At 37.2% G+C, this 12,649-nt stretch overlaps 1 protein-coding gene across 5 annotated transcripts in view; it reads right to left on the reverse strand.

Annotated features, from left to right (window-relative positions):
- Nucleotides 1–12,649, reverse strand: part of CEP57L1 (centrosomal protein 57 like 1) — a 65,296-nt gene that overhangs the window by 15,813 nt on the left and 36,834 nt on the right. The gene's annotated exons all lie outside the window — the stretch shown is intronic.

The following is a 12,649-nucleotide window of genomic DNA, read 5'->3' on the forward strand; positions in this document are numbered from 1 at the left end:
TAAAAGAAGTACTTCAGACTAAAGGAAATGACACTAGATGAAAAATTGATTCTACATAAAGAAATAAAAAGCACTGGGAATGGTAAAAATGTGGATAAATATCTCCTTGTTTCTTAATTTTCTTTAAAGGAAAACTGATCATTTAAAGCAGAAACAAAAACAATGTATTGTGAGTTATATAACATATGTAGAAATAAAATATATGAAAACTGTAGCACAAAGGGAGACAAGTGGAAGCATACTGTGGTAAGGATCTAATATTACATGTGAATGTTTTAATACTAATTCATGGCAGACTGTGGTACGTTAAGAACACATATTTTAACCTGTAGAGAAGGTGCTAAAAAGGAGAAGGAGAAGGGAAAAAGTACAAGAAGAGAAGTCAATAGAATATAAGAAGAAACCACTAGAGAACTTAAAAAATATTTTTAGCTGAAAGATAATGAAAATACAAAATATCAAAATCTGTGGGATGCAAGTAAAGCAATGTTTACAGTGAACTTGATAGTTTTAATCACAAGATATAACATTTAAAAAGAAATAATAAAAGTTTTAAAATCAATAATCTAAGTTTCTAACATACAAAGGTAGGGAAAAAATAGCAAATTAAACCCTACATAAATAGAAGGAAGGAAATAATAAAAATGAAGTGCAAATCAATGAAATAGAACATAAAACTTTAAAAAATTTTTTTTTGAAAAAATCAATAAAGTTGATAAAGTGATAGGTAGAGTGATAATTTTAAAAAGAGCAAAAATACAACTTAGTAATATCAGGAATGAAAGAGGGACTTCTCTAAAGACACAAGAAGAAACGAAAATCTGGGTAGCCCAATCTCTGTTACAAATAAATTGAATTCATTATTCAAAAACACTTTACATTTAAAGAAAACTCCAGTCCCAGATAGCATCTATCAAATTTGAATTCTATCAAACATTTATGGAGGAAATAACACTACTCTTATACAAGGTCTTCCAGAAAATAGAAGAAGGAATCTTCCCAACTAATTTTATGAGGCCAACAAAACCATAACACCAAAACCAGACATTATAAGAAAATTACAAACCAAGATTCCTCATGGACAAAGGCACAAAAATAGTTAAGCAAAATATTAGCAAACTGAATCAAGCAATGTAAAAAAAGAATACTATTTTAAGATTGATTGGGGTCTATACCAGGAATGCAATGTTGGTTAACATTTGAAAATCAAACAGTGTAACTTACCATGTTAACAGAAGGAGTGAGAAAAATCATATGACCCTTTCACTAGATGTAGAAAAAGCAATTCACAAAATTTGATACCCATTCACAATAAAAGCTTTTAGCAAACTAAGAATAGAAAGTAATTTCCACACCTTGATAAGGAACAACTATGAAAAACCTAGAGGTAATATCCTAGTGAAAGACTGGCATCTTTCTCCCAAAGATCAGAAACAAAACAAAGATGTCAGTCCTTACTACTCCTAATTAACACTATACTAGCTGTAATAGCCAGAGCAATAAAGTATGAAAAAGAAATAAAAGCCAAAAAATTTGGAAAAGGAGAAATAAAGCTGTCTTTATTCACAGATGACATGATTGTGTATAAAGAAAATCCTTTGAAAATATGAAAACTACTAGAATAAATTTAGCAAGGCTGCAGGATACAAAGTCACATAAAAATCAATTACATTTTTATATGCTAGTAATAGAAAAATGAAAAAAAGTCCAATATTGCTCATAATAACATTAAGAATACAAAGTTCTTAGAGATAAATTTAACAAAAGATGTGCAAGACCTCTCATAAAAACTACAAACCACTATGAAGAGAAAGTAAAGAAGACTGAAATAATAGAGAAATATACTATGTTCAGGGTTCAGAAGATTCAATATTTTCGAGTTATCAATTTTTCCCCAAATGATCTATAGATTTAACAATATCCCAATCAAAATCTCAGCAGACTTATTTTTTAGAAAATGTTACACTGGTTATAAAATTTATATAGAAGTGCAAAGGATCTATAATAACAACAAAAAGAACAAAGCTGGAAGATTCACACTACTTGATTTCAAGACTTATTATAAAGCTACATGGTATTAGTGTAAGAATAGACCAAAAGATAATACAGAGTCCCAGAAACAGACTTTTTCCATCTTTGCCAATTGATTGTTGACAAAGGTGCCCAATGAATTCAACAGGAGAAAAGAAATCTTTTAACAAGTGGTGCTGGAACAACTGGGCATCCACATGGAAAAAATTTAACCTTGAATATTTCCTCTCACCATACAAAAATTAATTGCAGATGGATCACAGGAAAAAAATGAAAACAAAAAGCTTTTAGAAGAAAATATTTTGGAAAACAGTTTCACAGTTTCTTATAAACATACACCTACCCTGTGGTTCAGCAATTCTACTACTAGATATTTGTCCAAGAGAAATTAAAACATATGGTCACAAAATAATTTGTACAAGAATGTCCATAGCAGCTTTATTCATAATATCTCCAAACTGTCCATAGCAGCTTTATTCATAATATCTCCAAACTTTATTCATAATATCTCCAAACAAGCCAAATGTCCATCAACAGAAAAATGGATAACCAACTTGTGGCATATCTATATAATGAAATTCTATACAGCAATAAAAGGAATGAACTACTGATACATACAGCAACATGGATTAATCTAAAAAACTTTATGTTAAACCAAAGAACCAGACACAAAAAAGTACATTTTCTATGATCCAATTTATATGAAGTTCTAGGACAGGCAAACTTAATCTGAAGTAAAATAAATCAGAATAGTAGTTGTGTTGTTGGGAGGTGGGTATAGAACAGGGAATAACTTGGCAGAGATATAAGAAAATTTCTGGGGTGATAAAAATGTTCTGTTGGACTTCCCTGGTGGCACAGTGGTTGGGAATCTGCCTGCCAATGCAGGGCACACAGGTTCAAGCCCTGGTCCAGGAAGATCCCATATGCCATGGAGCAACTGGGCCCATGCGCCACAACTACTGAGCCTGCACTCTACAGCCTGTGTGCCACAACTAAGCCCACATGCCACAACTACTGAAGCCTGCGTGCCTGGAGCCCATGCTCCGTTAACAGGAGAGGCCACCACAATGAGAAGCCTGCACACTGCAATGAAAAGTGGCCCCCACTCGCCACAACTAGCAAATGCCCACACACAGCAATGAAGACCCAACGCAGCCAAAAATAAATAAATAAATGAATTTATTTAAAAAATGTTCTGTTATTTGGTAGGACTATGGATTACATGAGCATATTCATTTATCAATGATCACTGAACTGTACATTTAAGACCTGTGTATTTCACTAGATGTAAATTATAGTTCAATAAAAACATTTAAAAAATGGTTAAAAGTCACTGATCTACAATATTTAGCTAGCATAGGAATTTCTACGTTATTTTATAAGGTAAAATGTGAATAGGTGAATAGATAGATATCTTGTGCTTTTAATTGGCATTTCCCTGGTTACTAATGAGATTGATCAAGTTTTCTATAAATGTATGATCATTTGTGATTCCTTTTATCCTGCAAAATGCCTCTTCATAACTTTGCCCACTTTTCTACTGCTTTGTTACTTTTTGTATCTTGCCTAAAAAATCTCCCTTAACTCCAAGGTCATAAGGATATTGTTCCGTATTTGCTCCTAAAAATTCCAACGTTTACATTTAAGTCTTTAATCCATCTGGAATTGATTTTCGTGTATGGTAGGGATCAATTTCTTTCTGCTTTTTTTTCTCACACAGATAACCAATTTTCCCAAAACTGTTTACTGAAGTCTGACTTTTCTCCAATGTTCTGCAGTGGCATCCTTGTTTTATATTGAGTTTCCACATAAGTGTGTCTGACTATATCCTATTCCTTTATTCAGGTGTCTATCCATACAAATATCATGTTAATTTTTATTTATTTTTTTGCGGTACGTGGGCCTCTCACTGTTGTGGCCTCTCCCGTTGTGGAGCACAGGCTCTGGACGCCCAGGCTCAACGGCCATGGCTCATGGGCCCAGCCGCTCTGCGGCATGTGGGATCTTCCCGGACCGGGGCACGAACCTGTGTCCCCTGCATCAGCAGGCGGACTCTCAACCACTGCGCCACCAGGGAAGCCCTATCATGTTAATTTTGATACCATCAATACAGTAAGACCTCACCTTATTCTTCTTCAGAATAGCTTGGCTACTCTTGGACCTTTCCTTTTTATATAAATTTTAGAATCACTTTTCCAGTTCCTTGAAAAACCTATTAAATTCTTGCCCATTAAAATCCAGTATTGACTGGTACTTTACCCATTTCCAACATAAAGCAAAGATCTTAGAACACTTAAACTATATTTACCAGTTCCCAATTTATGAGCTTCTGTTCTCATTAATTTTAATCCTTTATATATATTTAAATATATAAATAAAACATTATTATTGCTGTTTTATACAATATTCATTTAGATTTACCCATATATTTACCATCTTCGTTGTTCTTCATTCCTTCCTGCATCTCTGACCTTCCATCTAAGACACCTTTCCTTCTGTCTGAATAACGTCCTTCGGTGTTTCCTTAGAATGTATCTCCTAGTAACAAACTATCTCAGATTTTGTCAGTCTTAAAATGTCTTCACTTTACCTTTATTTCTGAAGGATATTTCCCCCAGGCATTGGACTCTAGATTGGTAGTTATTTTCTTTTACTGCCTTAATTATATCCATTTTCTTCCAGATTCAGTATTTTCAGTTGAGAAGTCCACTGTTACTTTAATTGCTGTCCTTTTGAACATACCCTTCCCCCCACCGCCAGCAGCTTTTAGGATTTTATTCTTGTCTTATTATTTCTTTTATTTCTTTTTATTTTTCCTACTTTGGTTTTATCTTCTTGAATCTGTGGTCTGATTTTTTTTAAATCAATTTTTTAAAATTCCCAGCCATTATCTCTTCAAATATTGTTTCTGTCCTATTCTTTCTCTTTTCCTTTTGGAACTCCAATCACAGATAAATTTGACCTCACTCTAACTTCTGCCTCTTACTCTCTTTTCTAAATTTACTATTGTTTTGTCTCTTCATTGATCTGGACAGTTTCAGTGTCTAGTTCACTAATTATCTCTTCTAATCTGCTATTAGATCCACCATTAAGTTCTAAATTTCACTTATTGTACTTCTTAGTTCTACAATTTTTATTTGGTTCTTTCTCAAATCTGCTCTGCCATTTTATGGTTTCTAATGCTCTACTGAAAATTTTGTTCCTATCTCCTGTCTCCTTGATTTTAGCAAGCATAATTATTTTAAAGTCTCTCTCTTCCAGAGCCAGTACCTAGCTGGAGATAACTTATGAGAGTGTTTATATAGTCTGTTATGTATGCTATCTCTTTTCATAGTGCTTTATCTCCTTCTCCCTGTTTATCTTTGACTGAAAGTTTCTCACTATGTAGAAGAGATGTTTATAGAAATAATTTGAGGTCCTTGGGAACATTAGCCATCCAGGATCACTTTAATCCAATTTCGGGGACTAAGATTTTCTGGATTACTCTGATAACCTAGAGCAGAGCTGTAATCTGGGTTGTTTTTCTTCTTGTTCACCATTACAAAGCATTCAGAGCACAGAAGATATACCACAGTTCCTACTCTTGGCAGGCCCTGGACTCTAAATTTCCTTAGCCCCATAACCATGGCTTTCAAAAGTATTATTTAGCCTCTCAACAGACTCTTCTGGAATCAGAAATGCCCTAAGAAGGAAGGGACCTGAAGCTAACCTCTCTAGAGCTCAACTTCTTTGGATTTAAGTCTGCACACAGATTTTTGAATTGGTGATTTTACATCACCTTGTTAACTCTACAATGCCTTTGTGTACTTTCTCTTCTTCCTTTCTTCCTCCCTCCCTCCCTTTCTTTTTAATTTTCTGTCCAGTTTTTTGTGTTTTCCTCTACAAAAAGGTTGGTCCAAACGACCTAGTACGTATCACCATAACTGGAAATTTCCTATATACAGCTTTATATCCTATTTAAGATTTTTAATATGACAATCTTCCCATGACATTAAATGTTCTTTAAAAACATATTATAGGAGGCTCGGGCTTCGGTCGGAGCGCAGGGAGAGGACTGGGGTTGGCGGCGTGAACACAGCCTTCAAGGGGTTAGTGCACCACGGCTAGCCAGGAGGGAGTCCGGGGAAAACTCTGGACCTGCCGAAGAGGCAAGAGACTTTTTCTTCCCTCTTTGTTTCCTGGTGCGAGAGGAGATGGGATTAAGAGCGCTGCTTAAAGGAGCTCCAGAGACGGGCGCGAGCCGCGGCTAAAAGCGCAGACCCCACAGACGGGCATGAGACGCTAAGGCTGCTGCTGCCGCCACCAAGAAGCCTGTGTGCGAGCAAAGGTCACTATCCACACCCCCCTTCCGGGGAGCCTGTGCAGCCCACCACTGCTAGGTTCCTGGGATCCAGGGGCAACTACCCCGGGAGAACGCACGGCGCGCCTCAGGCGGGTGCAAAGTCCTGCCGGTCTCTGCCGCGCAGGCTCATCCCGCACTCTGTGCCTCTTCCCCGCCCCCCCCCCGCCCCCCCCCCACCCCGTGCCTGAGTGATCCAGAGTCCCCAAAGCAGCTGCTCCTTTAACCCCGTCCTGTCTGAGCGAACAACAGATGCCCTCCGGGACCTACATGCAGAGGCGGGGCCAAATCTAAAGCTTAGCCCCTGGGAGCTGTGAGAACAAAGAAGAGAAAGGGAAATCTCTCCCAGCAGCCTCAGAAGCAGCGGATTAAAGCTCCACAATCAACTTGATGTACCCTGCATCTGTGGAATACCTGAATAGACAACGAATCATCCCAAATTAAGGAGGTGGACTTTGAGAGCAAGATTTATGATTTTTTCCCCTTTTCCTCTTTTTGTGAGTGTGTATGTGTATGCTTCTGTGTGAGATTTTGTCTGTATAGCTTTGCTTCCACCATTTGTCCTAAGGTTCTATCCGTCCGTTTTGCTTTTTAAAAAAATTTTTTTCTTAATAATTATTTTTTATTTTAATAACTTTATATTTTACTTTATTTTATTTTACTTTATCTTCTTTCTTTCCTTCTGTCCTTCCTTCCCTCCTTTCTTCCTTCCTCCCTCCCTCCCTCCTTTCGTTCTTTCTTTCCCTTTCTTTCTTCCTTCCTTTCTTCCTTCCTTCCTTTCTTTCTTCTTCTTCTAATTCTTTCTTTCTACTTTTTATCCCTTTTATTCTGAGCTGTGTGGATGAAAGGCTCTTGGTGCTGCAGCCAGGAGTCAGTGCTGTGTCTCTGAGGTGGGAGAGCCAACTTCAGGACACTGGTCCACAAGAGACCTCCCAGCTCCACGTAATATCAAACGGCGAAAATCTCCCAGAGATCTCCATCTCAACACCAGCACCCAGCTTCACTCAACGACCAGCAAGCTACAGTGCGGGACATCCTATGCCAAACAACTAGCAAGACAACAACACAACCCCACCCATTAGCAGAGAGGCTGCCCTAAATCATAATAAGTCCACAGACACCCCAAAACACACCACCAGACGTGGAACTGCCCACCAGAAAGACAAGATCCAGCCTCATCCACCAGAACACAGGCACTAGTCCCCTCCACCAGGAAGCCTACACAACCCACTGAACCAACCGTACCCACTGGGGACAGACACCAAAAACAACGGGAACTACGAACCTGCAGACTGCAAAAAGGAGACCCCAAACACAGTAAGATAAGCAAAATGAGAAGACAGAAAAACACACAGCAGATGAAGGAGCAAGATAAAAACCCACCAGACCAAACAAATGAAGAGGAAATAGGCAGTCTACCTGAAAAAGAATTCAGAATAATGATAGTAAAGATGACCCAAAATCTTGGAAATAGAATGGACAAAATGCAAGAAACATTTAACAAGGACCTAGAAGAAATAAAGATGAAACAAGCAATGATGAACAACACAATAAATGAAATTAAAAATACTCTAGATGGGATCAATAGCAGAATAACTGAGGCAGAAGAACGGATAAGTGACCTGGAAGATAAAATAGTGGAAATAACTACTGCAGAGCAGAATAAAGAAAAAAGAATGAAAAGAACTGAGGACAGTCTCAGAGACCTCTGGGACAACATTAAATGCACCAACATTCAAATTACAGGGGTTCCAGAAGAAGAAGAGAAAAAGAAAGAGACTGAGAAAATATTTGAAGAGATTATAGTTGAAAACTTCCCTAATATGGGAAAGGAAATAGTTAATCAAGTCTAGGAAGCACAGAGAGTCCCATACAGGATAAATCTAAGGAGAAATATGCCAAGACACATATTAATCAAACTGTCAAAAATTAAACACAAAGAAAACATATTAAAAGCAGCAAGGGAAAAACAGCAAATAACACACAAGGGAAACCCCATAAGGTTAACAGCTGATCTTTCAGCAGAAACTTTGCAAGCCAGAAGGGACTGGCAGGACATATTGAAAGTGATGAAGGAGAAAAACCTGCAACCAAGATTACTCTACCCAGCAAGGATCTCATTCAGATTTGATGGAGAAATTAAAATCTTTACAGACAAGCAAAAGCTGAGAGAGTTCAGCACCACCAAACTAGCTTTACAACAAATGCTCAAGGAACTTCTCTAGGCAAGAAACACAAGAGAAGGAAAAGACCTACAATAACGAACCCAAAGCAATTAAGAAAATGGGAATAGGAACATACATATCGATAATTACCTTAAATGTAAATGGACTAAATGCTCCCACCAAAAGACACAGATTGGCTGAATAGATACAAAAACAAGACCCATATATATGCTGTCTACAGGAGACCCACTTCAGACCTAGAGACACATACAGACTGAAAGTAAGGGGATGGAAAAAGGTATTTCATGCAAATGGAAACCAAAAGAAAGCTGGAGTAGCAATTCTCATCAGACAAAATAGACTTTAAAATAAAGACTATCAGAAGAGACAAAGAAGGACACTACATAATGATCAAGGGATCGATCCAAGAAGATACAACAATTGTAAATATTTATGCACCCAACATAGGAGCACCTCAATACATAAGGCAAATACTAACAGCCATAAAAGGGGAAATCGACAGTAACACATTCATAGTAGGGGACTTTAACACCCCACTTTCACCAATGGACAGATCATCCAAAATGAAAATAAATATAAGGAAACACAAGCTTTAAATGATACATTAAACAAGATGGACTTAATTGATATTTATAGGACATTCCATCCATAAACAACAGAATACACACTTTTCTCAAATGCTCATGGAACATTCTCCAGGATAGATCATATCTTGGGTCACAAATCAAGCCTTGGTAAATTTAAGAAAATTGAAATTGTATCAAGTATCTTTTCCGACCACAACACTATGAGACTAGATAACAATTACAGGAAAAGATCTGTAAAAAAAATACAAACACATGGAGGCTAAACAATACACTACTTAATAACGAAGTGATCACTGAAGAAATCAAAGAGGAAATCAAAAAATACCTAGAAACAAATGACAATGGAGACACGATGACCCAAAACCTATGGGATGCAGCAAAAGCAGTTCTAAGAGGGAAGTTTATAGCAATACAATCCTACCTTAAGAAACAGGAAACATCTCGAATAAACAACCTAACCTTGCACCTAAAGCAAGTAGAGAAAGAAGAACAAAAAAACCCCAAAGTTAGCAGAAGGAAAGAAATCATAAAAATCAGATCAGAAATAAATGAAAAAGAAATGAAGGAAACAATAGGAAACATCAATAAAACTAAAAGCTGGTTCCTTGAGAAGGTAAACAAAATTGATAAACCATTAGCCAGACTCATCAAGAAAAAAAGGGAGAAGACTCAAATCAATAGAATTAGAAATGAAAAAGGAGAAGTAACAACGGACACTGCAGAAATGCAAAAGATCATGAGAGATTACTACAAGCAACTCTATGCCAATAAAATGGACAACCTGGAAGAAATGGACAAATTCTTAGGAACGCACAACCTGCCAAGACTGAATCAGGAAAAAATAGAAAATATGAACAGACCAATCACAAGCACTGAAATTGAAACTGTGATTAAAAATCGTCCAACAAACAAAAGCCCAGGACCAGATGGCTTCACAGGCGAATTCTAACAAACATTTAGAAGAGCTAACACCTATCCTTCTCAAACTCTTCCAAAATATAGCAGAGCGAGGAACACTCCCAAACTCATTCTATGAGGCCACCATCACCTTGATACCAAAACCAGACAAGGATGTCACAAAGAAAGAAAACTACAGGCCAATATCATTGATGAACATAGATGCAAAAATCCTCAACAAAATACTAGCAAACAGAATCCAACAGCACATTAAAAGAATCATACACCATGATCAAGTGGGGTTTATTCCAGGAATGCAAGGATTCTTCAGTATACGCAAATCAATCAACGTGATACACCATATTAACAAACTGAAGGAGAAAAACCACATGATTATCTCAACAGATGCAGAGAAAGCTTTCGACAAAATTCAACACCCATTTATGATAAAAACCCTGCAGAAAGTAGGCATAGAGGGAACCTTCCTCAACATAATAAAGGCCATGTATGACAAACCCACAGCCAACATCGTCCTCAATGGTGAAAAACTGAAAGCATTTCCACTAAGATCAGGAACAAGACAAGGTTGCCCACTCTCACCACTCTTATTCAACATAGTTTTGGAAGTTTTAGCCACAGCAATCAGAGAAGAAAAGGAAATAAAAGGAATCCAAATCGGAAAAGAAGAAGTAAAGCTGTCACTGTTTGTAGATGACATGATACTATACATAGAGAATCCTAAAGATGCTACCAGAAAACTACTAGAGCTAATCAATGAATTTTGTGAAGTAGCAGGATACAAAATTAATGCACAGAAATCTCTGGCATTCCTATACAGTAATGATGAAAAATCTGAAAGTGAAATCAAGAAAACACTCCCATTTACCATTGCAACAAAAAGAATAAAATATCTAGGAATAAACCTACCTAAGGAGACAAAAGACCTGTATGCAGAAAATTATAAGACACTGATGAAAGAAATTAAAGATGATACAAACAGATGGAGAGATATACCATGTTCTTGGATTGGAAGAATCAACATTGTGAAAATGACTCTACTACCCAAAGCAATCTACACATTCAATGCAATCCCTATCAAACTACCACTGGCATTTTTCACAGAACTAGAACAAAAAATTTCACAATTTGTATGGAAACACAAAAGACCCCGAATAGCCAAAGCAATCTTGAGAACGAAAAACGGAGCTGGAGGAATCAGGCTCCCTGACTTCAGACTATACTACATAGCTACAGTAATCAAGACAGTATGGTAGTGGCACAAAAACAGAAAGATAGATCAATGGAACAGGATAGAAAGCCCAGAGATAAACCCACACACATATGGTCACCTTATCTTTGATAAAGGAGGCAGGAATGTACAGTGGAGAAAGGACAGCCTCTTCAATAAGTGGTGCTGGGAAAACTGGACAGGTACATGTAAAAGAATGAAATTAGAACACTCCCTAACACCATACACAAAAATAAGTTCAAAATGGATTAAAGACCTAAATGTAAGGCCAGAAACTATCAAACCCTTAGAGGAAAACATAGGCAGAACAGTCTATGACATAAATCACAGCAAGATCCTTTTGACCCACCTCCTAGAGAAATGGAAATAAAACCAAAAATAAATAAATGGGACCTAATGAAACTTAAAAGCTTTTGCACAGCAAAGGAAACCATAAACAGGATGAAAAGACAGCCCTCAGAATGGGAGAAAATATTTGCAAATGAAGCAATGGACAAAGGATTAATCTCCAAAATACAAAAACAGCTCATGCAGCTCAATATCAAAAAAACAAACAACCCAATCCAAAAATGGGCAGAAGACCTAAATAGACATTTCTCCAAAGAAGATATACACACTGCCAACAAACACATGAAAGAATGCTCAACATCATTAATCATTAGAGAGATGCAAATCAAAACTACAATGAGATATCATCTCACACCAGTCAGAATGGCCATCATCAAAAAATCTAGAAACAATAAATGCTGGAGAGGGTGTGGAGAAAAGGGAACACTCTTGCACTGCTGGTGGGAATGTGAATTGGTACAGCCACTATGGAGAACAGTATGAAGGTCCCTTAGAAAACTACAAATAGAACTACCATATGACCCAGCAATCCCAGTCCTGGGCATATACCCTGATAAAACCATAATTCCAAAAGAGTCATGTACCAAAATGTTCATTGCAGCTCTATTTACAATAGCCCGGAGATGGAAACAACCTAAGTGTCCATCATTGGATGAATGGATAAAGAAGATGTGGCACATATATACAATGGAATATTACTCAGCCATAAAAAGAAACGAAATTGAGCTATTTGTAATGAGGTGGATGGACCTAGAGTCTGTCATACAGAGTGAAGTAAGTCAGAAAGAGAAAGAGAAATACTGTTTGCTAACACATATATATGGAATTTAAGAAAAAAAAAGGCATGAAGATCCTAGGGGTAAGACAGGAATAAAGACACAGACCTACTAGAGAATGGACTTGAGGATATGGGGAGGGGGAAGGGTAAGCTGTGACAAAGCGAGAGAGAGGCATGGACATATATACACTACCAAACGTAGGTAGATAGCTAGTGGGAAGCAGCCACATA

This window comes from Pseudorca crassidens, chromosome 13 (genome assembly GCF_039906515.1).
Source record: "Pseudorca crassidens isolate mPseCra1 chromosome 13, mPseCra1.hap1, whole genome shotgun sequence".
Lineage (NCBI taxonomy): Eukaryota > Metazoa > Chordata > Mammalia > Artiodactyla > Delphinidae > Pseudorca > Pseudorca crassidens.